The sequence below is a fragment of the Podarcis filfolensis genome, assembly GCF_964270895.1.
Source record: "Podarcis filfolensis genome assembly, chromosome: 7".
NCBI classification, from domain to species: Eukaryota; Metazoa; Chordata; class Lepidosauria; order Squamata; family Lacertidae; genus Podarcis; species Podarcis filfolensis.
Genome location: NC_139603.1, coordinates 24,536,408 through 24,562,905, shown reverse-complemented (window position 1 = coordinate 24,562,905; position 26,498 = coordinate 24,536,408). Strand labels below are relative to the sequence as shown.

The following is a 26,498-nucleotide window of genomic DNA, read 5'->3' as shown; positions in this document are numbered from 1 at the left end:
GTCCTAGGCTCTGTGGTTTAACCCACAGTGCCACCCGCATCCCTGTGTGTCTGGTGCAGTATGATAAAAGCTATAGGTGGCAACAACAAGAGACATACCCTCAGTTTAAATTAATGGACCTAAACCAGGCATGCCGATGAAATTTCAATGGGTCTACTCTGTGTAGGTCTAACATTGGCTGCAGTTCTCCCTTTCCACCCCCTTGTCTGAATACCTGCATTCTAAGTAGGACCTGGTTTTTCTAATGAGTAATCCGCTGGGTAATTTCTGAACAGCAACTGATTTTTATTTCCAGAAACTGATTTTTATTTCCAGAGAGTCTTGCGTGTTACTGTTTGGTACATACCCCACCAAGCCTCCATTAGCAACTAAAACAAGAGAGCAGGTTTCTGTAGCTGTGAATTGGGTAGAGGCTGGCAAATTAGCACAGATGATCCTGTCTGGCAACTCTCCCAAAACCCTTGGCCCGCCAGTTAATTTGCTTTTTAATACCTAACAAATATGTACTGAAAATGAATGCTAGGCCTAGCCAGAACACCTGTAGGCATTTCTGTAGCACAAGGCTAGAAATTTGTGCGGTCTTGAGCTTACTGATAATGAGAACCTGCAGCAGCTGATCTGCTTCAGCCTGCAGTAGAGAGAGAAGAATTCAACATTTTAAGTAACTGAGTGGAGAAGAAGCCTGAAAAGCAGTAGCCTCGAGAAATAGGTGTTTGCTGGGATGCTTGAAGCCCGAGCCACAGTTTTGTGAAGTCTGATACACTGCGTATGTTTTACTCGTACAGTGGTACCTCAGGTTAAGTACTTAATTCGTTCCGGAGGTCTGTTCTTAACCTGAAACTGTTCTTAACCTGAAGCACCACTTTAGCTAATGGGGCCTCCTGCTGCCGCCGCACCGCCGGAGCACGATTTCTGTTCTCATCCTGAAGCAAAGTTCTTAACCTGAAGCACTATTTCTGGGTTAGCGGAGTCTGTAACCTGAAACGTCTGTAACCTGAAGTGTATGTAACCCGAGGTACCTCTGTACTTCATTATAGGTCAAACACAAGTGTCATAGAATCATGGAATTGTAGAGTTGGAAGGGACCCCAAGGGTCATCTAGTCCAACCCCCTGCAATGCAGGAATCTCCACTAAAGCATCCATGACAGATGGCCACCCAACCTCTTGCTTAAAAGCCTCCAAGGAAGGAGAGTCCACAACCTCTCCATTGTTTCTTCCATTGTTGAACAGCTCTTACTGCAAGAAAGTTGTTCCTGATGTTTAGTCAGAAACTCCTTTCTTGTAACTTGAAGCCGTTGGTTCAAATCCTTCCCTCCAGAGCAGGAGAATACAAGCTTGTTCCCCTCTTCCACACTCCGCTTGATATCAGGAAGTCAGATACAGTGGTACCTCGGGTTACAGATGCTTCAGGTTACAGACGCTTCAGGTTACAGACTCCGCTAACCCAGAAAGAGTACCTCTGGTTAAGAACTTAGCTTCAGGATGAGAACAGAAATTGTGGCGTGGCGGCAGCGGGAGGCCCCATTAGCTAAAGTGGTGCTTCAGGTTAAGAACAGTTTCAGGTTAAGAACGGACCTCCAGAACGAATTAAGTTCTTAACCAAAGGTAAAAAGGTAAAGGGACCCCTGACCATTAGGTCCAGTCGTGGTCGACTCTGGGGTTGCGGCACTCATCTCGCTTTATTGGTCAAGGGAGCCGGCGTACAGCTTCCGGGTCATGTGGCCAGCATGACTAAGCTACTTCTGGCGAACCAGAGCAGCACACAGAAACGCCGTTTACCTTCCCGCCGGAGCGGTACCTATTTATCTACTTGCACTTTGACAGGCTTTCGAACTGCTAGGTTGGCAGGAGCAGGGACCGAGCAACGGGAGCGCACCCCGTCACGGGATTTGAACAGCCGACCTTCTGATTAGCAAGCCCTAGGATCTGTGGTTTAACCCACAGCGCCACCCGCGTCCCTAACCCAAGGTACCACTGTGATTATTTAGCAATATCAACTTCTAGCCTTGGGTCTGGTGTGATGGTCGCTGCAGTGTGACAAAGAATGTTGTGCCGTACTGGCTTGACGCACTGAAGTCTGGTTCCGTTCCAGTTTGTGCAGAGAGGTTGAATATTCCTGTTGTGGTGTGGAAGGTGGAACAAGTCAATTCACCCAATCTGTTTAGTAGGCCAGTGTATAGTCCAAAGAAGACCACCACTCCTATTCTCTGCCCCCAAGATAATGGGACTGGAGAGGGGCTGCTGTTACTGCCACCCCTTTAAATTAAGTAGAAGGGTCAGCAATGCTACTGAGCTCAGCTGAGGAACACTGCCTTAATTTGGGGCAGACGTAGATGGAAAATTGACTTGTTTCTTTTTTCCTGTCCATAACCCATTTGCCTTGAAGCAGCTTGGAAGGTTGCACTGCTGCAACTTTTTTTATATATAACTTAATTTACCTTCACTGGCTTCCTCTTCTTCAGGCCTTTAAAACATGTTATATTTACTGCATAGCAGTGGAGTGAATACTGTCATCCAGTTCATAAGGCTCAAGCTATTTCATATGCTTGTTTTAGCTTTTGGAGGGTCAGGGCAAGAAGGTCTTTTTTTTAATCCTTTGCCATCTTTCAGAGCAGGTCTACGCTTTGTGCCCTGTTACTATTATTATTGACATTCACTGTGGTGTGTGTGTCTTTTTTAAGTAAAATATGTTTAGAGCCTTAATAGTATACCATTTAATCTGCTATTGCTGGTGTTTTCCTTCCAAGGTCATTAAATTTTTATCGGTTCCTCACTGACAAATTATAAGGAGATTGGCATAATTATAGGGAGATAATCACCTTTCAACCACAGGAAAGATTTCTCATGAAATGCTTGGGAATGCATTTTAAGGAAGGCTTTGAGCTATAGACATGGTCTTGGGGTTAAGGGAGGCTGAATTTCTTCTCTCTGCCCCTCCCTTCTCTTAACAATTTACAGAGATTGTTTTGTAGATCACAGAGCACTGGGAGTTCTTTGGTTTCCTTTTAATCCCAGCCAATTTGCTGCACTACCTATTGTTTTGTTAATAACCGATGTTTGTTTGCTGTTCAAAAACAATACTTGAAAAAAAGTTTTCTTCTCCAAGAATCCCAGTCTTCCAAGGAACTTAAAGGGTAGAATTTCCTGCTAAAGTTTTTGTCCCTGTTTATCTCTTGAGTGAAAGAGGAAAAAAAAGTGAAAGAACTGCAGATGCACAAGAGACCTTGGAACCATAGAATTGTAGAGTTGGATATTTTGGTCCAGCAACCTGCAATGCTGGAATATGTAGTTTTCCCATATGGGGATCAAACCTGCAACCTTGGCATTATTAACACCCTGCTCTAACTGACTGAGCTATCCAGTGGCGAGAGAGCAAAGCTTCAGATAATAAAAACTTAAGAGCAACTGGATCTAGCTGGCATATACCCACCTTAATCCCAGCCAGCCAAGGTATTATCTTTAGCATTTGCATGTAGACAGGACCGCTTCATACATTACTGCAGCAGGCATGTTTCTTGTATTTATACTGGTGCCCACATCGAAAACACGTGGCGTGGAGATGCACTCCCAAGTGCAACTGGTTCCTTAGCTCAGGCCTAGTACATGGTTGGATACATGACTCACCTTGGCTCTGTACCTGCCTGTTCAGCAACCTGTGTCCTCTGAGGACAGTGGGCCAGCACCTAAGATTTTCACTTATTATTTCCATGTTGCTTTTCTGTGCCTGGAGGGAACACCGGAAGTGAACCTCATAGAGATCCTGTATGAGGATCACAGCACACTTAAGCCAAATCGTTGTTTAGCATGGAAGTGTGGGCTCTGAGAAAGGCAATCCGATTTGCTCTTCCCCTGTCATTCTGCTGCTTTGCTGAGTTGAGCCATAGCCCAGCTTAGTGTGCTGTCCGAACTGCCATGAGCCTTGGTTTGGGCAACTAAACAAGCCAAACCATGGTTTAGCTCAGCACAGCAGCAGGACAACTGAGGAGATCCCAACCACTAGGCCTTTCCCACCTTGGAAGCAGGAAGTAGCCTACTGAACTTCACTTCTCTTGCACGCAAAGCAGATGTTTTACCACTGAGCTGAGGCCCTTCCTGAACTCACAACAAGCACCATCAAAATACACAACATTTGTCTATGTGTGGAGGGGAACAATTTGTTGCAAGACATTGCATAAGGCGAAACTCTCAATTCAGTAAATGTAATGAAAGCTTAATCGCTTTGACTAGGTTTTGTTGTTGCTGTTTAGTCGTTTAGTCGTGTCCGACTCTTCGTGACCCCATGGACCAGAGCACGCCAGGAACTCCTGTCTTCCACTGCCTCCCGCAGTTTGGTCAGACTCATGCTGGTAGCTTCGAGAACACTGTCCAACCATCTCGTCCTCTGTCGTCCCCTTCTCCTTGTGCCCTCCATCTTTCCCAACATCAGGGTCTTTTCCAGGGAGTCTTCTCTTCTCATGAGGTGGCCCAAGTATTGGAGCCTCATCTTCAGGATCTGTCCTTCCAGTGAGCACTCAGGGCTGGTTTCCTTCAGAATGGATTGGTTTGATCTTCTTGCAGTCCATAGGACTCTCAAGATTCTCCTCCAGCACCATAATTAAAAAGAATCAATTCTTCAGTGATCAGCCTTCTTTATGGTCCAGCTAGGTTTATGGTTGACTAGGTCTTTATGGTTGACTAGGTTAGTGGTCCTCAAAGGGTGTGGCAGGAGAGGATGGCAAATGTGGCAGGAAGATTCAAGGACAACCAGTATTATATTTGGGGAATGCTTCATGTTGTTATGTAGTGACATTGTTTTATACCTTCTGGATGCCCCGCGATCATATCCTAGTTGTGTTCTATGTTATAAATCAAGCACTGCCAGTTGCTTCTTTTTTGTTTTCTCACCCATTTCTTATCAATAAAAAAAGTTGGTGGAGCATGAGCGAATTTTTATTCGGAAAGTGTGGCCAGGAGAAAAAAGTGAGAGAACCACGGGACATCCTGGTATGCCCTGCGGAGGACCTTAAGGTTTTGGAGGTCCCAGGTTGCAAGGTGGTTAGATTGGTCTCAAATAGGGCCAGGGCCTTTTCAGTACTGGCCCCGACTTGGTGGAACGCTCTGTCACAAGAGACTAGGGCCCTGCGGGACTTGACATCTTTCCGCAGGGCCTGCAAGACAGAGCTGTTCCGCCTGGCCTTTGGTTTGGACTCAGTCTGACCCTTATGTTTCCCTCCCCTTACGGTTTTGATCTATGGGCTACTTTTAAAACGAGCCTGCATTTTAAATTGCATTTTAACCTGTATTTTAAATTGGTTTTTTCCCCTATTATGTTTTTACTGTAATTTTACTGGTGTTAGCTGCCCTTAGCCTGGCTCTGGCCAGGGAGGGCGGGGTATAAATAAATTTTATTATTATTATTGTTGTTGTTGTTGTTGTTGTTGTTATTTAGCTCTAGTCTTCCTGCAGTCCAAGGAGTCCACAGCAGCTTGGCCTGCATACAGTTCAGATTGGTTAAAGCTTTATCCCTGGGCTAGAAGGGGAAGGGGCAAGAATTCCTTGGGGAAAAGTCCGCCAGGCCTTCCATCTGCTTGGTGCTGTTGTTATGGTGCTTCCTAAGGCTGGCAACTGTGGAAAGTCACCTGGTGACTCTCTGGGGGTGGGTGTTATCCCAGAGGTGTTATCTCTGGGGGTGGGTGTTATTCCAGTTGCTGATAGCTATTGTAAGAACTCCCTGTAGGGAAGTGGGGTGTAAACACAGTCTGCTGCTATAAAGTTCTCTGCAGAAGACACTGGTGTGTAAACACAGGCTGGTGCCAAAATCTAATGCTGGGGCTTTGGTGATTGACGCCCCCCCAAAGAAAGAAGATGTTTAGGCTGAAATCTTATACCAGCTTATCTAAGGCCTCTTGAACCCAGGGAGACTTGCTTCTAAGTGGAAACATATAGGATTGCACTCTTAGTTTGACAAAGTTTGAGCCCTTTGGAAATCTCCTGTCTGCTGCTGCAATGACCTTGGTTAAAAACAAAACACCGTAATAACATGGTCCGAAGTATGCTGAAGGGACGGCTTTAGGCATGTTGTAATTTTCTAAGGACAATACCACAGTAATAAGCCAAAGCTTATTTAAATCATCTGTCTCAATTTCCTCGGTTGATTAGCGATAAATTACCTGATTAAATGGATTTGCATATTGCTGAAGCATTTTTTTGTAGGTGGCTCTTTGATGCAGAAGGGGAGTGTGGAAACTTAGAACGCATTAAGCAAAAGCCACCCGTAATTGTTACATGGACAAAAATATAATGATAATAATAATAATCCTTTACATTCCACATTAGAGTAATTCACTAGAACTCACACAGCATCATAAAATGCGCAAGTGTGCTCTTTAACACTCAGCCCTCCTTAATTAAACAAAGAAAGCTTTAGTTGATCACCTAATTAAAGCTTCTGTTCTAAAACCCTACACAGTAACAGGTAAAGTAAGTCAAGAATCCGTCCATCAAGAACTGTTTGTTGTATAAAATGTGAGGATCACAGCAAACCTACAGGATCACGTTTTTAAGACATTGACAAGCTTATACCTGGTGGGATAAGTCCCACGATTGGAATGTAATAATGGAGGGATACAATCTATTTCAGAGAAACAGACCAGACAAGAAAGGAGGAGGAGTGGCGTTATATGTCAGGGATGTGTATACCTGTGAAGAGATCCAAGATTTAGAACCTCAAAGCCAAAGTGAGAGCATTTGGGTCAAAATTAAGGGAGAGAAGAATAACAGAGACCTCATTGTGGGAGTTTACTATAGATCCCCAAGCCAAACGGAGGACATAGATGATGCCTTCCTGGAACAGATGGCCAAGCATGCAAAAGGAAGGGAGATAGTAGTAATGGGGGACTTCAATTACCCGGATATTTGTTGGATGTCAAACTCAGCCAAGAGCATAAGGTCAAACAGATTCCTCACTGGCCTTGCAGACAACTTCATTGTCCAGAAAGTGGGAGAAGCAACAAGAGGAACAGCCATTTTAGATCTGGTCCTAACCAATGTTGATGACCTGGTTAGTGGGGTAGAAGTGGAAGGATCATTAGGCGCGAGTGATCATGCTCTTCTGAAGTTTACTATACAGCGGAAAGGAGCAGCCAAGCATACTAGGACACAATTTCTCGACTTTAAGAAAGCCGACTTCATAAAACTTAGGGAAGTGCTGGGTGAGATCCCATGGACAGTAATACTAAAAGGAAAGGGAGTTCATGATGGCTGGGAGTTTGTTAAGAGGGAGATAGTAAAAGCACAACTTCAGGCAATACCAATGAGACGGAAACATGGAAGGTGCCTAAAGAAGCCAGGGTGGCTATCTAAAGAACTTTTAACTGAGTTAAGATTAAAAAAGGATGTGTACAAAAAATGGAAAAGGGGGGAAACCACCAAAGAGGAATTCAAACAAATAGCCAGCACGTGTAGACACAAAGTCAGAAAAGCTAAAGCACAGAATGAACTCAGGCTTGCTAGAGAGGTTAAAAGCAACAAAAAAGGCTTTTATGGGTATGTTCGTAGCAAAAGGAAGAACAAAGAAACAGTGGGGTCACTCAGAGGAGAAGATGGTGAAATGCAAACAGGGGACACAGAAAGGGCTGAACTCCTCAATGCCTTCTTTGCCTCAGTCTTCTCCGATAAAGAAAACAATGCCCGACCTGAAGAATTTGGAGCAAATGATTCAGCAGAGGAAACACAGCCCAGAATAACTAAGGAGATAGTACAAGAATACTTGGCTAGTCTAGATGTATTCAAGTCTCCAGGGCCAGATGAACTGCATCCAAGAGTATTAAAAGAACTGGCAGATGTGATTTCAGAACCACTGGCAGTCATCTTTGAGAATTCCTGGAGAACAGGCGAAGTCCCGGCAGACTGGAGGAGGGCAAATGTTGTCCCTATTTTCAAAAAGGGGAAAAGAGAGGACCCAAATAATTACCGCCCAGTCAGTCTGACATCAATACCAGGGAAGATTCTGGAGCAGATCATTAAGCAAACAGTCTGTGAGCACCTAGAAAGGAATGCTGTGATCACCAATAGTCAGCATGGATTTCTGAAAAATAAGTCATGTCAGACGAACCTGATCTCGTTTTTTGACAGAATTACAAGCCTGGTAGATGAAGGGAACGCAGTGGATGTAGCCTACCTTGATTTCAGCAAGGCATTTGACAAGGTGCCCCATGATATTCTTGTAAAGAAGCTGGTAAAATGCGGTCTTGACTATGCTACCACTCAGTGGATTTGTAACTGGCTGACTGACCGAACCCAAAGGGTGCTCATCAATGGTTCCTCTTCATCCTGGAGAAGAGTGACTAGTGGGGTGCCACAGGGTTCTGTCTTGGGCCCGGTCTTATTCAACATCTTTATCAACGACTTGGATGATGGACTCAAGGGCATCCTGATCAAATTTGCAGATGACACCAAACTGGGAGGGGTGGCTAACACCCCAGAGGACAGGATCACACTTCAAAACGACCTTGACAGATTAGAGAACTGGGCCAAAACAAACAAGATGAATTTTAACAGGGAGAAATGTAAAGTATTGCACCTGGGCAAAAAAAATGAGAGGCACAAATACAAGATGGGTGACACCTGGCTTGAGAGCAGTACATGTGAAAAGGATCTAGGAGTCTTGGTTGACCACAAACTTGACATGAGCCAACAGTGTGACGCGGCAGCTAAAAAAGCCAATGCAATTCTGGGCTGCATCAATAGGAGTATAGCATCTAGATCAAGGGAAGTAATAGTGCCACTGTATTCTGCTCTGGTCAGACCTCACCTGGAGTACTGTGTCCAGTTCTGGGCACCACAGTTCAAGAAGGACACTGACAAACTGGAACGTGTCCAGAGGAGGGCAACCAAAATGGTCAAAGGCCTGGAAACGATGCCTTATGAGGAACGGCTAAGGGAGCTGGGCATGTTTAGCCTGGAGAAGAGGAGGTTAAGGGGTGATATGATAGCCATGTTCAAATATATAAAAGGATGTCACATAGAGGAGGGAGAAAGGTTGTTTTCTGCTGCTCCAGAGAAGCGGACACGGAGCAATGGATCCAAACTACAAGAAAGAAGATTCCACCTAAACATTAGGAAGAACTTCCTGACAGTAAGAGCTGTTCGACAGTGGAATTTGCTGCCAAGGAGTGTGGTGGAGTCTCCTTCTTTGGAGGTCTTTAAGCAGAGGCTTGACAACCATATGTCAGGAGTGCTCTGATGGTGTTTCCTGCTTGGCAGGGGGTTGGACTCGATGGCCCTTGTGGTCTCTTCCAACTCTATGATTCTATGATTCTATGATTCTATGATTATACCCCAGCAAAACCAACAGCACAGAGCCTAAGTTCATTTCAGCTAAGACTACAGTGCAGTGCAATATAGTACATTGCTCCCATATTGTCTTTGTTGTGTTTCTGTGTGCAGGCTATTCAGACAGGCCTTTAGAGGCTGATGAGGCTGACTGCCGAGTCGCTGCCAGGGCAGTTGGTACATTAATGCTGGCTCTAAATGTATTCTAATGCATTTTAACTATTGTTTACCAGTTCGTTTTTATTCCTTTGTATCTTATAACAATGTTTTAAAATACTATAAACTTCCTTGAATCCCAGCTTGGAAGGTGGGATATAAATACATTAAACAACAACAACATAGATATCTACTCAAAGTAAGCCCAATTGATTTCAGAGGAATTCAGTTAAGTGTGTGCTTACTATGGTATGTGTGTACATAAAATGGAATGTTGCATTGAATTAATTGGATTGCACTTTAGTAACTATGTAAGACTGCAGTCCTGTGTGAACTTACTGCTGGGTGACCCTTTTGACCTTAGTAGGACTTATTTATGAGTCGGGTAACGGACCCCTGGATGGTTCAGTCCAGTCAAATGCGACTATGGGGTTGCAGCGCTCATCTCGCTTTTAGGCCGAGGGAGCCAGCTGTCCACAGACAGCTTTCCTCATCATGTGGCCAGCAGGGCTAAACTGCTTCTGGTGCAACGGGACACCATGACGGATCCCAGAGCACATGGAAATGCTGTTTGCCTTCCCGCCGCAGTGGTACCTATTTATCTACTTGCACTGGTATGTTTTCGAACTGCTAGGTTGGCAGGAGCTGGGCCAGAGCTCACCCCATTGCGGGGAGTCAAACTGCCAACCTTCTGATCCGCAAGCCCAAGGGGCTCAGTGGTTTAGACCACAGCGCCATCCGCATCTGTATTTATTTATTTATTTATTTATTTATTTATGTATGAGTACGTATGTACAGGCAACACTCCATTTGCACACGAGTCATTTGCATGAGTCAGCGGTCACACATAAGCCCGTTCCGCCCCGCCTCGCCCCCTTCTGCAGCTGAAAGTGGCACACATGTCAGCAGTCGCATGTCAGTTGTTGCCACCTGTGTAGATTTTATGGGGGGTGTGGTATCTCCTGGATTAAGAGATTTAGCATTGTATAATAATAATAATAATAATAATAATAATAATAATAATAATAATAATAATAAATTTATACCCCGCCCATCTGGCTGGGTTTCCCCAGCCACTCTGGGCGGCTTCCAGCAGAATATACAATGATTCATCCAGTATTAAAAGCTTCCCTACACAGGGCTGCCTTCAGATGTCTTCTAAAAGTCCGATAGTTGTTTATTTCTTTAGTCCCATGTGAACTGGTGGGTGAGCCTGTTGACCTTAGTAGGACTTATTTATGAGTAAGGTAAAGGACCCTGGCCTGGATGGTTAAGTCCAGTCAAATGCAACTATGGGGTTGCAGCGCTCATCTCGCTTTCAGGCCGAGGGAGCCAGCGTTTGTCCACAGACAGCTTTCCTCCAATATTCTTGATGCGCAAATGATTTCATAGAAAAGTTCTGATATTCCCTTTGACCTTATTACGGGACGGTGTGCCCGCACTTCCAGGAATTGTGATTTGGGCCGAATGGCGGGAGGGTCAAGCTCTGACCTCAGTAAAAATTCAAATCCACACTTGCCGCTGAGCATCAGAATTCTTTTACAACCTGCGCTCTGCGTCTTGTGCGTCTGTTCTCACGATACCATTGCAGAGGCAGACTATATCCGCCTTGGAGAATCCCAAAAAAAATCTGAGCCGTGACTCTTCAGAAACTATCGTGGATCCTGAAAGACTGTGGCAGCGAACTTCAGAAAAAGCTAGCTCAGCAGATGAGGTGGGGATCAGCCAGTGTCAGTATTAATACTCTTTCAAATTTGATGGATGGGAGGATTATAAAACTGCAGAGGGAAGTGGAAGCCTAATAGAGCCCATTTTTTAATTTGTATCCCGTATTCTTTCAGTGGATCTATGCATCGGATAGAGAGGAAAGCGCAGGTGAGGATGCATTGCTCTGCATTAGCATTATTTGTTGTTGTTTAGTCGTGTCCAACTCTTCGTGACCCCATGGACCAGAGCGCGCCAGGCACTCCTGTCTTCCAGTGCCTCCCGCAGTTTGGTCAAACTCATGCTGTAGCTTTGAGAACACTGTCCAACCATCTCGTCCTTTGTCGTCCCCTTCTCCTTGTGCCCTCCATCTTTCCCCACATCAGGGTCTTTTCCAGGGAGTCTTCTCTTCTCATGTGGTGGCCAAAGTATTGGAGCCTCAGCTTCAGGATCTGTCCTTCCAGTGAGCACTCAGGGCTGATTTCCTTAAGAATGAAGAGATTTGATCTTCTTGCAGTCCATGGGACTCTCAAGAGTCTCCTCCAGCACCATAATTCAAAAGCATCAATTCTTCAGCGATCAGCCTTCTTTATGGTCCAGCTCTCACTTCCATACATCACTACTGGGAAAACCATAGCTTTAACTATACGGACCTTTGTTGGCAAGGTGATGTCTCATTATGCAGGGAGGCAATTTCTCTCTCGCACCCCTGACTTAGCATGTTCTAATGTGCCTTATTACGCATACTTATTCCCATGCAATAAGAGGTGAAGGAGCATGCCCAAAATTACCGTATTTTTTGCTCTATAAGACTCACTTTTTCCCTCCTAAAAAGTAAGAGGAAATGTGTGTGCGTCTTATGGAGCGAATGCAGGCTGCGCAGCTATCCCAGAAGCCAGAACAGCAAGAGGGATTGCTGCTTTCGCTGCGCAGCGATCCCTCTTGTTGTTCTGGCTTCTGAGATTCAGAATATTTTTTTTCTTGTTTTCCTCCTCCAAAAACTAGGTGCGTCTTATGGTCTGGTGCGTCTTATAGAGCGAAAAATACGGCAATTTCCTCATTTTCCTTTCCCCCCAGGGTATTCTGAAGTTGCGAACAAACCAAAACTTTTTTTTTTTTGCCTCCTCTGCCACATTATACAAGGTGAAGGCTCTGAGCACCCTGCCAAATCAATGTCCTTGGGAACATGTTCCCTTAGATCCAATCTTACTTTCCAGTTGCCAACACTCCCTGCAACTATTTGGCTTTAGTTTCTTACTTCTAGTAATGTAGACAAATACTTAATTTTCCACGCGGCTAGAAAATGCATTGCATGGGCCATTTAAAAAATAAACTTTCTCTAAACTGAAACTGTGACAGATGCCCAAACCTATTAGTGCTGCAACCTCCTACCGTCCATTTCCTGGTCTTTATCTGCCCTGTTGTTAGAATTTAAAGACCCTATTGCATCCAGTGTTCCTGTCCAGAGACTATTTTGGTGCTTTTCAGCCCTAGTGAAACTGAATCATTATTGATGGAAGAAGACTCAGCCTGGTGTGTCTGTCCCTGAGCAACTTTGATTCCTGAGTTCTCTGGCGGCAACCCAACAACTGGTTTCCTCCGTTGATGGGGCAGGGTGATTGTGCCACACCATCACAGTTGTCACGGAAAGTGTTTTTTGAATACAGGGTTGTATTCAACTTTTACTCAGAGTCAGCCCGTTGAAATGAATGGACCTAACGTTGTGAATTTTGATAGGTCCTAACCCGAGTAAAAGTTAATTGAATGCAACCCACGGTTTCCTCGTTTGACAGATGGAGAAGGCAGTGTGCCAAGCAAGAGTGGATTATTTTGACTTAGGTTAGGCTAACTCTGATGATAGCACATTTGACAGGCTCATTTTTTTGCCAGTGTTTATGCAGTTGCTTCCTATAACAGTAGGGAAAGATTATACAGCTTGTATACTACCTGCTGTCAGGAGCGGTGGCCAGGATGAGGTCAGCATTAACTCACAGAACTTCAGTGAAGTTAACTCTTTATTCAGAGAAACCAGACTGCTCCGGAGGCCAGGCCTAATGGGCACAACAAGTCTTCCTGTTGATCTTGCCCCAGTGAGGCAGTTGTGGGGACTGTAGGTCGCTGCCTTCCCACAGTTCCCCAAGTCTCCTCCTCCCCAAGCAATCAGACTTCTTTGCCTCAACTGCATTTGCTGCACCCTCTTCATACCTCTTCTGGTTCTGGGAGACCAGGGAGGAGGGGAGCTGGTCGCAGCACGACGAGGACTCAGCCTGACTCAACTCTTGTCTCTTGACCTGCTTCTGCCTCCGATTCTGGACTGCTCCTCCTCCCAGTCTTCTCCCTCTTTTCCCTCGGACATCCACCACCGGTCCCTTGGCTCTGAGCCTTCTTCCCTTGAGGGTCTCCCAGCTGGTGCCGCCCACCATTCCTCTGCCATGATACCTGAATGGTCATGCCTTGAAACAGCTCCTTCAGTCACTGGTAGATAAAAGCATACTACAGTGGTACCTCGGGTTAAGAACTTAATTCATTCTGGAGGTCCGTTCTTAACCTGAAATTGTTCTTAACCTGAAGCACCACTTTAGCTAATGGGGCCTCCCACTGCCACCACGCCGCCGGAGCACAATTTCTATTCTCATCCTGAAGCAAAGTTCTTAACCCGAGGTACTATTTCTGGGTTAGTGGACTCTGTAACCTGAAGCGTTTGTAACCTGAAGCGTCTTTAACCTGAGGTACCACTGTATTTAAAAGGAAATGGTTAATTTTGTTTGTTTGTTTGTTATTGTGAGGGAGAATTTGAGCTACAAGTGCCCATGCAGTACCAATCACGTGTGATTGGTACAAAAGATCTGGAAAGGTTTTTATGATGTTAAGAGAGCTTGTGATTTGGAGGTTGCTGACCCTCAGTGTTCTTGGTTGCAAGCTTGTTTAGGACACTTCCTTACTGCAATACAGGGGTACCTCAGGTTAAGTGCTTAATTCATTCCGGAGGTCCGTTCTTAACCTGAAACTGTTCTTAACCTGAAGCACCACTTTAGCTAATGGGGACTCCCGCTGCCGCCGCGCCGCCGGAACACGATTTCTGTTCTCATCCTGAAGCAAAGTTCTTAACCTGAAGCACTATTTCTGGGTTAGCAGAGTCTGTAACCTGAAGCGTATGTAACCTGAAGCATATGTAACCCGAGGTACCACTGTATAGGCAAACGTTCAGGAACGGGGTATAAGTCATTCCTCACTAGAGCCTCTTGCTCACTCCTAACAAATGGCAGAGCACGGCATCATCGTTGTTGGTGCCGAAACCTCTAGCCGAGTGAGCGACCGAGAGCACCCAAAGTGAGTGGCAGAACTCCCGCTGCCTTGTGACACCTTGGATGATGATAACCTTGATGTGGTTTGCAGTGAAATTGCTCTCCCTTTTCTCTGCCACAGGATGCGGATGCGTTACTGATGGTGTTAGTCAGGCTTTCTCTCTAAGTGAGAAGTCAGACCTCTTTTTGGGGGATGTGGGAGGCAGCTGAGTGGAGTACAGGTGAGTGCTGGGTTGGCACCAGCTGCCTGAAACTAAATATGTCCCTGGGGTAGCTCAGCTGGTAGAGCAGGAGACCCTTAATCTCAGGGTCTTGGGTTTGAGCCCCACGTTGGTCAAAAAGATTCCTGCATTGGTCTAGATGACCCTCATGTTCCCTTTCAACTCTACAGTTCTACGATCTATGATTCTGTATTGGCTTAACTAAATTAATATTAAATAATCTGGGTATAATCTTACTAGCCCTGCAGCTGATTTCTAAATCAAGCTAATGCCTACAAGATGCATTGAGTTAAAAGATACATTTTGATGTCAATGGAGAATTTGGTCATTTCTCAGGTAGGGATGCTTGCACTCTACCTGCCGACGCAGGAATTTCATTTACATCTAATGAAAATAAAGTGCTCCGGTCTGCACAGTAAGTATCAGACTTCACTTCTGACGGCGCTGTGGGTTAAACCACAGAGCCTCGGACTTACTGATCAGAAGGTCGGCGGTTCGAATCCCCGCGACGGGGTGAGCTCCCGTTGCTCGGTCCCTGCTCCTGCCCACCTAGCAGTTCGAAAGCACGTCGAAGTGCAAGTAGATAAATAGGTACCGCTCTGGCAGGAAGGTAAACGGCGTTTCCGTGCGCTGCTCTGGTTTGCCAGAAGCGGCTTAGTCATGCTGGCCACATGACCCGGAAGCTGTAGGCCGGCTCCCTCGGCCAGTAAAGCGAGATGAGCACCGCAACCCCAGAGTCGGTCACAACTGGACCTAATGGTCAGGGGACCTTTATCAGTCATGAGCGTTTCAGTTTTGTTTGCGGCTTTGTTTTTGCAAGGGTGGTGCTGGGCCAAGGCAGAGTGACGCGGAAAGGAGCAACACTGGAAAGGAGAGAAAACTGTCAGCAAAAGTGTGCATAATTCACCTCTTTTAGCCACCCTGGGAACAGAAATCTTTATTGGAGGTGTGGGATTTAAAATTTGTAAATAAATAAAACTATCCTGGGTGCATGTTGTAAAAAGAGATCCGATTTGGACATACCCTGGAAGTCGAATGGAATCCGTTCTGGAAGTCCATTCGACTTCCAAAACATTTGGAAACCACTGCAGGACCCTCCTGCAGCCAATCGGAAGCTGCAGAAGCCACATTGGACGTTCAGCTTCCAAAAAAAGTTTGAAAACCGGAACACTCGCTTCCAGTTTTTGATCATTCGGGAGCCGAAACGTTCAGCAACTAAGCCGTTTGAGATCCAAGGTACGACTGTATTTTAAATACATTTTTTCCCCTCTAGGCAAGAAGGAGCTGCACAGTCAGCCTGGTTGTAAGAATGAAACATTAATGTAAATCAGGGCCTTCTAGCTAGGGATTATGGGAATTGTAGTCCAGAAACAGCTGGAGACCAACGTTTGGGAAACCCTGTTGGCAATAATGCTCTAGTTATATACTGTCATTGTTTAGTGGCTAGATATGCACAATTGTTTAGCAAGTACATGAATAAGTCTCAATGGGAAACTTGATTCTAAATTGGCCTTCTTTTCTCGTTGATCCAAAGTGCCTTGATTTAAATCAGTCCAGTGACAGGGTGCGTTGCCAATTTATTTTTAACTAGTAGGATGCGAAGGCAAATGACATGCTTCTGAGCATTGTGCATCGATGCCTTCTTGGTCTTGAAATCTGCAGCTGCGGCTACTTGGGTTTGTTTGGACACAGCATGGCTTTTGAGACCCCACTGAGACTACAGTTTTTCAGCCACAGATATGGCCATGAGGGCACTGGACCTCTTCTCTCTGACTGTATGTTTCCCCTGCCAAAACGAAGAGAGTTTACTGTAATCCAAGTGCGGCTATTTTAATCACTGATTAGCTCATTAATGGAAGTTTTGCATTCACGATACTCGTTAAAAGACTGTGTCTAGTTACAGAAGGTTTTGTAGTTATGTACTTAATTCGTTCCAGAGGTCCATTCTTAACTTGAAACTGTTCTTAACCTGAAACACCACTTTAGCTAATGAGGCCTCCCACTGCCGCCATGCCACTGCTGCACGATTTCTGTTCTCATCCTGAAGCAAAGTTCTTCTGGGTTAGCGGAGTCTGTAACCTGAAGCGTATGTAACCTGAAGCATATGTAACCCGAGGTACCACTGTATGCAATTTATCTTTAAAAAAATAAAATTAGTTCTGTATTAGTGAACGGATCTATGCATCATGTATCTTTATGCTTCATGTCTTTAATAACACTCTATTTACTCATGATCAGTGCTGTTTTTCTAGAAAAAGAGGTGCTGGAACTCACCATGTTCTCCTGTAATGGCAATGGCACCCACCTGAGAGGTGCCTGAACCGAGTTCCGGAGAGTTCCCGCTGAAAAAAAACCCTGCTGCTTATGCTAAAAGACAGTAGTGAAAGCTCCAGAGACTTAATGCCCCATCTGCTTTTATACATTTAAAACAGGCACAGGCAAACTCGGCCCTCCAGATGTTTTGGCCTACAACTCCCATGATCCTTAGCTAACAGGACCAGTGGTCAGGGATGATGGGAATTGTAGTCCAAAACATCTGGAGGGCCGAAGGTTGCCTATGCCCGATTTAAAGCATCACCACACCACTTTAAACAGTCATGGTTTACCCCCTCCCCAAGAATCCTGGAAAATGTAGTTTGTTAAAGGCGGCGCTGAGACCTCTATTCCCCTCATGGATAGTGCGGGTGGGACTTTTAAGTTTCAAGAAGAAGAGCTTTACAGCACAATGGGTTAAAAAAGAGAAAAGAATCATCAGACTCTTCTGGTGTTGAAAGGTTTTCTGTTTGAGCCACCTCAGTTCTTGAGGCTATGTGGGAGGCCTTGCTCAGGAAACTTGCTCCTTTTATAGTAAAAAGGGATGGTTACAAGGAACAGCACTTTAGCAGCACTTGCATTGTAAAACTCTTTTCTGAGAAAGGTAAACAGCCTTGGAATATAAGGAGGCTGGTTAGAATTAAATCCACTTGCCTCTCTTCATGGATATTTTGTCTTTGTCTGTGTCAGGGTTTCCCAAACTTGGGTTTCCAGTTTCTTTTCTTTTCTTTTTTTGGGGGACTACAACTCCCATCATCCTTAGCTAGCAGGACCAATGTTCATGGATGATGGGCATTGTAGTCCAAAAAACAGCTGCAAGTTTGGGAAACCCTGGTATATGGTGGTATTCATTGCTTCCATTGTAACTATCCAATATATGGTCCTTGTACCTAACTGAATGTTGTGAGCCTATAATAGAAGATCCTTGATTGGCCATCTATACATTTGAACGAATGAAAAATGACTGGAGGTGAAAAATACAGAGGACCGTTCACATCTCTCTATCTACTTGTTACGGTAGGCGATGGGTAGGCTGAATGTGATTTTGTGAAAGCTCTGTCAAGAGAGAGGAAACATAGAACTTCTTAAATCGAAGGCTAATGGCTCCTCCAAATGGTTGGCCTTTCTAGTGTTGACCAATATTGTATCCCACAAATAGAGCTTTACCTTCTGTAAATCAAAACAAGTTATAAGTGGGTCAGTGGCTCTTCACAGTATTTATTTCCTTGCACTGAGAAAGCATGGGAGACCCTGCATGCCTTTTGTAATATCTGTTTGGTAGCTCACTCGGTAAAGCATGAAACTCTTCATCTTAGGGTTGTGGGTTCGAGTCCCACATTAGGCAAAAGATTCCTGCATTGCAGGGGTTGGACTAGATGACCATTGTGGTCCCTTCCAACCCTGCAATGCTAGGATTCTATGAAATATAGAAGCAAACCTTGGAGAGAAGGTGGTAAGCAGATTTTACAGCTAATCCCACATTGAATTCCCAAAAAACAAGAGTTGCACCCTCCCCAAACTCACAGCATTCTGCCTAACATAACTGATTATCCAAGGAAGAGATGGTCAAATGAGGCCACCTAAAGTGATTTCGGGACACGGGTGGCGCTGTGGGTTAAACCACAGAGCCTAGGACTTGCCGATCAGAAGGTTGGCGGTTCGAATCCCCGCGACAGGGTGAGCTCCTGTTGCTCGGTCCCTGCTCCTGCCAACCTAGCAGTTCGAAAGCATGTCAGTGCAAGTAGATAAATAGGTACCGCTCCAGTGGGAAGGTAAATGGCATTTCCGTGCGCTGCTCTGGTTCGCCAGAAGTGGCTTAGTCATGCTGGCCACATGACCCGGAAGCTGTACGTCGGCTCCCTCGGCCAGTAAAGCGAGATGAGCGCCGCAACCCCAGAGTCGGCCACGACTGGACCTGATGGTCAGGGGTACCTTTACCTTTAAAGTGATTTCACTCAGCGGCTGGTGATCTTATCAAACTTCAATCAAGGTATGATATACTGATTGCTAATAATTTTACTTGCAAAGAACATTTCAAATTGTGGCAAAGTCTGTACTTTAATGTTGCGTTTCGCCTTGAGATTTTTATGAACCATGATGAAAAATTGACCCAGCTTAATTACGGAGCCTGACTTCACAAGGAGTTCAGTTAGTGCTGCAAATGTACCGTATTTTTCGCACCATAGGACGCACTTTTTCCCCTCCAAAAATGAAGGGGAAATGTGTGTGCGTCCTATGGTGCGAATGCAGGCTTTCGCTGAAGCCTGGAGAGTGAGAGAGGTGGGTGCGCACCGACCCCTCACGCTCTCCAGGCTTCGCACACCTCTCTGCAAGCAGCGGGAGCCCAGCGCTGGGCTCCCGCTGCTTGCGGAGACTTGCCTGCATGCGGAAGCCTGCGCGCGCTGAACTCAGCGCGTCCAGGCTTCGCGGACCTCTCCGCAAACAGCGGGAGCGGTCCCGCTGCTTGCGGAGAGTTGCCAGCATGCCGAAGCCTGCGTGCGCTGAGATCAGCGCGCCCAGGCTTCGCGGACCTCTCCGCAAACAGCGGGAGCGCTCCTGCTGCTTGCGGAGAGTTGCCAGCATGCCGAAGCCAGCGCGCGCTGAGATCAGCGCGCCCAGGCTTCGCGGACCTCTCCGCAAACAGCGGGAGCGGTCCCGCTGCTTGCGGAGAGTTGCCAGCATGCCGAAGCCTGCGCGCGCTGAGATCAGCGCGCCCAGGCTTCGCGGACCTCTCCGCAAACAGCGGGAGCGCTCCTGCTGCTTGCGGAGAGTTGCCAGCATGCCGAAGCCAGCGCGTGCTGAGATCAGCGCGCCCAGGCTTCGCGGACCTCTCCGCAAACAGCGGGAGCGGTCCCGCTGCTTGCGGAGAGTTGCCAGCAAGCCGAAGCCTGCGCGCGCTGAGATCAGCGCGCCCAGGCTTCGCGGACCTCTCCGCAAACAGCGGGAGCGCTCCCGCTGCTTGCGGAGAGTTGCCAGCAAGCCGAAGCCTGCGCGCGCTGAGATCAGCGCGCCCAGGCTTCGCAGACCTCTCCGCAAACAGCGGGAGCGGTCCCGCTGCTTGCGGAGAGTTGCCAGCATGCCGAAGCCTGCGCGCGCTGAGATCAGCGTGCCCAGGCTTCGCGGACCTCTCCGCAAGCAGTGGGAGCGCTCCCACGGCTTGCAGAGAGCTGCCTGTTTGGGGGCTGGGGTCGGGGGAAGCTCGAGCTTCCCCCGCCCCAGCCCCGCGCCTGGGGGGAAAATAATTTTTCCCCTTTATTTCCCCCCCAAAAAACTGGGTGCGCCCTATGGTCCGGTGCGCCCTATGGTGCGAAAAATACGGTACTTCTGGCCCTTGGATCTCTGCCTGGAGAATAGAACAGACCATGAGAACTCTGAGGTTTGCCATTTGTGGGCTAAGTAACTCTTTAACACTAGCATGGGAATATAGCCAAAATCACTAGTAATATCTCTGGGATTTAGCATAACAGTCCTAGGACAGCATTCTTTGGTATTCCAAATCGTATAAACTTTCTGGAAGATGTCATCTGAACTACCAAATAACCTGGTCTCTTAACACTATGTTGAGTATCCAAAAAACCACAAAACCCCTTTATCTTTCAGTAAGCAATTTGTTAGTGGAGCACGCATCAAATGTATATCGTTACTTTCCCTGCAAGCTGGCAAGATATGTCTGGGGCAAAAGCCAAACACAGTTGTCAAAAGATGCTGTAACTTGTACGGTATCTGAAATACTCCCAAGAGACTGCAGATCACCTTTTTGCAAATTGGCTAGGACAGGACGATGTGAGAGGGTAACTGATCCTCTGATGATGGTGCATGTCTCACTTGTTCTTGGTAACGGAGACTAGAAATCCATACAAACATTTTGACTAACTATATTTTCTGCGACTTAACTGTGCAACTTCTCATTTGCCAGAAATTAGGTTGTAACATGTAACTTAGATGTGCTCATTGATTGTACTGTATAAATAAGAGATCTGGAGAGAATGCATTCATGAGGGAGGTGGCGCATCTTGGTATAGCCTGATGCTTTTAGCCCAAAAATGTTTCTACACCGCTTCCACTTCAGATGCTCCTTCGACAGTAAAAGGTAAAGAGACGCCTGACGATTAGGTCCAGTCGTGACCGACCCTGGGGTTGCGGTGCTCATCTCGCTTTATTGGCCGATGGAGCCAGCGTACAGCTTCCGGGTCATGTGGCCAGCATGACTAAGCCACTTCTGGCAAACCAGAGCAGCGCACGGAAACGCCTTTTACCTTCCCGCCGGAGTGGTACCTATTTATCTACTTGCACTTTGATGTGTTTTCGAACTGCTAGGTTGGCAGGAGCAGGGACCGAGCAATGGGAGCTCACCCCGTCACAGGGATTCGAACCGCCGACCTTCTGATCGGCAAGTCCTAGGCTCTGTAGTTTAACCCACAGCGCCACCCGCGTCCCAGTACATTGGGCCAAATAGGTTGCAGCTCTTCATTGCAGTGGTCTTCCTACAATATCCTCTAGAAATAAAAGCTTGCGGCCAAGACTGGCATCTTATGAAAGGATGCTTCCAAACATGCATTAATGCAATAAACCAATTAAATGTCTTCCCAATCCTACTTCAGATTCCTGATGTCAAATATGCAAATGATGGGCAGTTCTTCCATCTGATTTGCTACTAATAAGCAGCCACTATATGGAGGCACAACCTCAGGCTACTTCACTATGGGTTGTATCTAATGCTGCCCATCAGATACAAACCATAGTTCTCCTGGCACAGTGAGGCTTCCTTTTCTCTCTCCCCCCACCAAAAAATCTGCTGTGATTTTGAGGATGATGCGGGTAGGCTAGAGGTGAAGGAGGAGGAAAAATATCTGCTACAAGTCTGCTTTACTGGAACTGCAGTGTTGGATATGGTCCTGTGTCTTTTGTGTATACACGCGGAATTTTGCACCTCATCCACAAAGCTTTTTGAATGGATTGTCTCTTTCTCTTTCTTCCTGCCCGGACCCCTCAGCCTTCCTTACTGAAGCCTTTTAAATGCTAAACTTGCACAATCACACCCATACACTAAGCCCCTTAGCAGTGGTGTCCAAACATTTTTCAAAGAGGGCCAGATTTGATGAAGTGAAGGGCCGTGAGGGCCGACCAAAGTTGATGATTGAAGTTATTGACCTTTTTTTTTAGGATTGTACCCCAAAATTGATGAGCTGTTTGGGGGATTGAAATTGTTAAGCTTTTCTGGGGGATTGAAGTTGTTGAGGTTTTTTAGGCCCCCAAATGGACTTTGGACATACCTGCCTTAGAGATTTATTTATTTTTTGAGGGGGTGCATGTCAATTTTTCTACTTCGTCTTAGTAGAAGCTGAACCTAGATACTTTATGATCCTGAAGTCTATGCTACTTGACAATACTGTTTCTAGCCCCCCCCCAATTTTGTTATGATAAATCATAGAAATGCAGCATTTTTAAAAGAGACCGTTGTTACAAGAGGTAGAGGAAATTTGTGGGTGCTGGTGTGGGTGAGTGTTTCTGGGGACTGTTAACTCTGCAGACAGGAAGACAGACAAGTTCCTGTGAGTTCTAGTAGACTCTTTCAAACGACCCATGTTTTGTTCTGAATGCCTCCAATTAAACAAACCAACTAAAACCACCTCCCACTTAGACTGCCTGCTGTTTCCATGCAGAAACTCACTGCATTGGTTCTGGGGCTGCACCAATAGCCCATTTCGTACTACAGTATATTACCCTGAGGCTGTTGCTCATTCTTTTGCAGAACTAATGATTCTCAATGACACCTTTAAAGATACTTTATTGCCATGCAAATGGAGCAGGAGCTTTCCATCAGCCCACCTCTGCAGCAAGAGAAAGAAACTTGCATGTGGAATGCCAGCAACTAAGAAAGTTACTTTGAAAAGCATGGGTTGGGAACAAAGTAGCTTTCTAAAAATGAGGAGCCCATAATGATGAATTTTTGATAATTCTGGAGTTCTCAAATCCAGCAAGAGTGTTTTAAAGCCCATCGAAAACAATGCCTACCAGAAACAATGCATTTTAACATGCTTAACTGCAGGATTACAAATAATTATGCAAAAGCTACTAATCTATATTGTTTTAAAAAGTCAATCTGCCTAAATTTGTATTAAATCTTGTATTGTATCAACAGGTTGAGGGGAGGTGCAGCTTACAACACACACATGACAAACTTATAACTTCCCACCCCAGCACACACAAGAGTTTACAAAAACCCATTTGTTTTGTTGTATGGACGCAGTTTTATTTCCCGAGGGGGAGCTATTTAAATGTATGGTTTATAGTTGCCATATAGTGATAATAAATGAGTTAGAACTTTGACATCAAATAATTTCCATTTAAGCTGCATGAATTGGGAGTAGAAAATAGCTTTTTGATAATTTCCTGAAAGTGTGATTCCTAAAAGGGATGGATATGGGCTATGCATATAAAAAGAGGTTATTAGCAACGTCACTTTTACAGGAAACACCACATTCTGAGCATCAGAGAAGACAGCCAGTCTAGATTGTAGAAGGCAACTTAATACCTCTGAAAGCTGGTGTGCTCCGAGGTGATTGATATGGTTGAAGAGCAGCAAAACACTCAGAGACCTTGTTCAGAGCTCACATTGCCTTAGTTTGGGTTTGTCTGAACCCATAGTTTGCTTTGCTGTTTAGTCGTTTAGTCGTGTCCGACTCTTCGTGACCCCATGGACCAGAGCATGCCAGGCACTCCTGTTTTCCACTGCCTCCCTCAGTTTGGTCAGACTCACGCTGGTAGCTTCGAGAACACTGTCCAACCATCTTGTCCTCTGTTGTCCCCTTCTCCTTGTGCCCTCAATCTTTCCCAACATCAGGGTCTTTTCCAGGGAGTCTTCTCTTCTCATGAGGTGGCCAAAGTATTGGAGCCTCAGCTTCAGGATCTGTCCTTCCAGTGAGCACTCAGGGCTGATTGGTACAGTGTAGTTTGCTTCACTGTACCAAAAAGAAGACAGGTATGTTCTGGTTTGCACACCACATTAAACTGTAGTTTAAAGCTAAGCTGGGATTGGGGCTTGCTTCTCTCCAAGCAAACCTCTAGTAAGCCTGAGTTTCGGATGACATAACAAGCTAGACTCCGGCTTATTTTGTCTGTGGTGCAGCAGGAGCTAGGGAGATGTCCTGTATGAATTTTTGAGCAGCATGCACAAGCACACAGCTCATTCACATTAAGCTATAGTTGGTTTTTAAACTGTACGTGCCACAAAAACTAAGCCAGAGCCAAATAAAATCTTGTCTCCTCCTTTAGTTCAATCTATGCAATCAATCCTTTATCTTTGCCTACAGAAACAGAAGAGGACATCTGTGTGTGAGAGATAAGAACAGTCACTATTCAATTGGTGATTAAGTTAGCATTTCCAGAATTTAGTGGATTCAGAATTGGAGAATGGTGACTAGTTGCTTGTTGTGTTCCTTTGATTTTAGGTAATTGTATTGATAAGTAGATTGTTATTTGGGGATTGCGGTTTCTTTTAACTTTTTAGAAAGCAGCTTTTGACTGCGAAGATCAAGAATGCAATGCACAATGCTTTCATGCTATTTGCATTGAGGACATTGAGATCATATTTAGATTATATGCTTAACAGTTCCTGGAAAAGGAGTATCATTATGCAGGAGAAATAGATATGCTGCTTAGAGAGGTTTGAGCCACATTGTGGATTTTTGCATCCTTGTTTTGTAACCTGCTGGTGTTGTGGATAGTAAATTTCTCCATACCTTCTTGTGCAGGTTAGATGTGTACATAGGGAGCCATTAGACAGTGCTTGGTGTTAAAAGATTGCAATAGAGTATATTAGTGCCAAGTGATTTTGAAGATCGTTTAATCTAGCCATAGCTATTCAAAGGTAGTAAACCAGTGCCTCTTGAAAGTTAAAAGCATATGGGAATTACTTATAGCAGACAGCCCCGTTGCATTTGGGAAACTGCGCGATCCGTACTGTGAATTGCCTCTAAAATGTGGTCAATGGTAAGCCCATTTATGTTACATAGTGGTCAAACCTGATAATAATAATAATAATAATAATAATAATAATAATAATAATAATTTATTATTTATACTCTGCCCATCTGGCTGGGCTTCCCCAGCCACTCTGAGTGGCTTCCAAAAAAATATTAAAATACTGTAATACATCAAACATTAAAAGCTTCCCTAAACAGGGCTGCCTTCAGATGTCTTCTAAAAGCTTGGTAGTTATTTTTCTCTTTGACATCTGGTGAGAGGGCATTCTACAGGGCGGGTGCCACTACCGAGAAGGCCCTCTGCCTGGTTCCCTGTAACTTGGCTTCTCGCAGTGAGGGAACCGCCAGAAGGCCCTCGGTGCTGGACCTCAGTGCCCGGGTAGAACGATGGGGGTGGAGACGCTCCTTCAGATATCCTGGACCAAGGCCATTTAGGGCTTTAAAGTCCAGCACCAACACTTTGAATTGTGCTCGGAAACTTACTGGGAGCCAATGTAGGTCTTTCAAGACTGGTGTTATATGGTCTCGGCAAACACTCCCAGTCACCGGTATAGCTGCCGCATTCTGGATTAGTTGTAGTTTCTGGGTCACCTTCAAAGGTAGCCCCACGGAGAGCACATTGCAATAGTCCAAGCAGGAGATAACCAGAGTATGCAACACTCTGGCGATGCAGTCTGCAGGCAGATAGGGTCTCAGCCTACGTACCAGATAGAGCTGGTAAACAGCTGCCCTGGACACAGATTTGACCTGTGCCTCCATGGACAGCTGTGAGTCCAAAATGACTCCCAGGCTGCACACCTGGTCCTTCAGGGGCACAGTTACCCCATTCAGGACCAGGGAATCCTCCACACCTGCCCGCTTCCTGTCCCCCAAAAACAGTACTTCTGTCTTGTCAGCATTCAGCCTCAATCTGTTAGCCGCCATCCATCCTCCAACCGCGTCAGTTATTGTTTGTTCAGCATCTGTTATTGATCAGCGTCTGTTATTGTTTGTTCCCTCCAATGCCCTGTCAATACTACCAATAACAGAAGAATCCATGTAATAACTTGAAAGGTAAATCAGGACAGTTCAAGGTAGAGTTTTAAAGAGTTTTAAAGAGCTTACATTGCTTGTGTTATGTAATGTAAAAATTGGGGTTTGCCTTTTGCTGCCCAACTCCCCACTAAGTCCATGTTCGGTCAGAGAAGAATGGATGGAGGCAGGATCCAGTGGAAAGCAAAGCAGATATTTATTTTTCTGTTTCAACAGAGTTCCCTACCCTCTTTCCAAGGAGGGAGAGACTCTGAACAAAAGTGTGCAGGAAGCTTTAAAGACTTTTGACATTGCCCAACCCCCTTAGCCAAAGGTAAAGGTAAAGGGACCCCTGACCTTTAGGTCCAGTTGTGACCAACTCGGGGTTTGCTGCGCTCATCTCGCTTTATTGGCCGAGGGAGCCAGCGTACAGCTTCTGGGTCATGTGGCCAGCATGACTAAGCCGCTTCTGGCGAACCAGAGCAGCACA

At 45.6% G+C, this 26,498-nt stretch overlaps 1 protein-coding gene across 7 annotated transcripts in view; it reads left to right on the top strand.

Moving 5' to 3' along the window:
* Positions 1 to 26,498, top strand: part of RNF152 (ring finger protein 152) — a 57,597-nt gene that overhangs the window by 12,152 nt on the left and 18,947 nt on the right. The window lies entirely within an intron of this gene.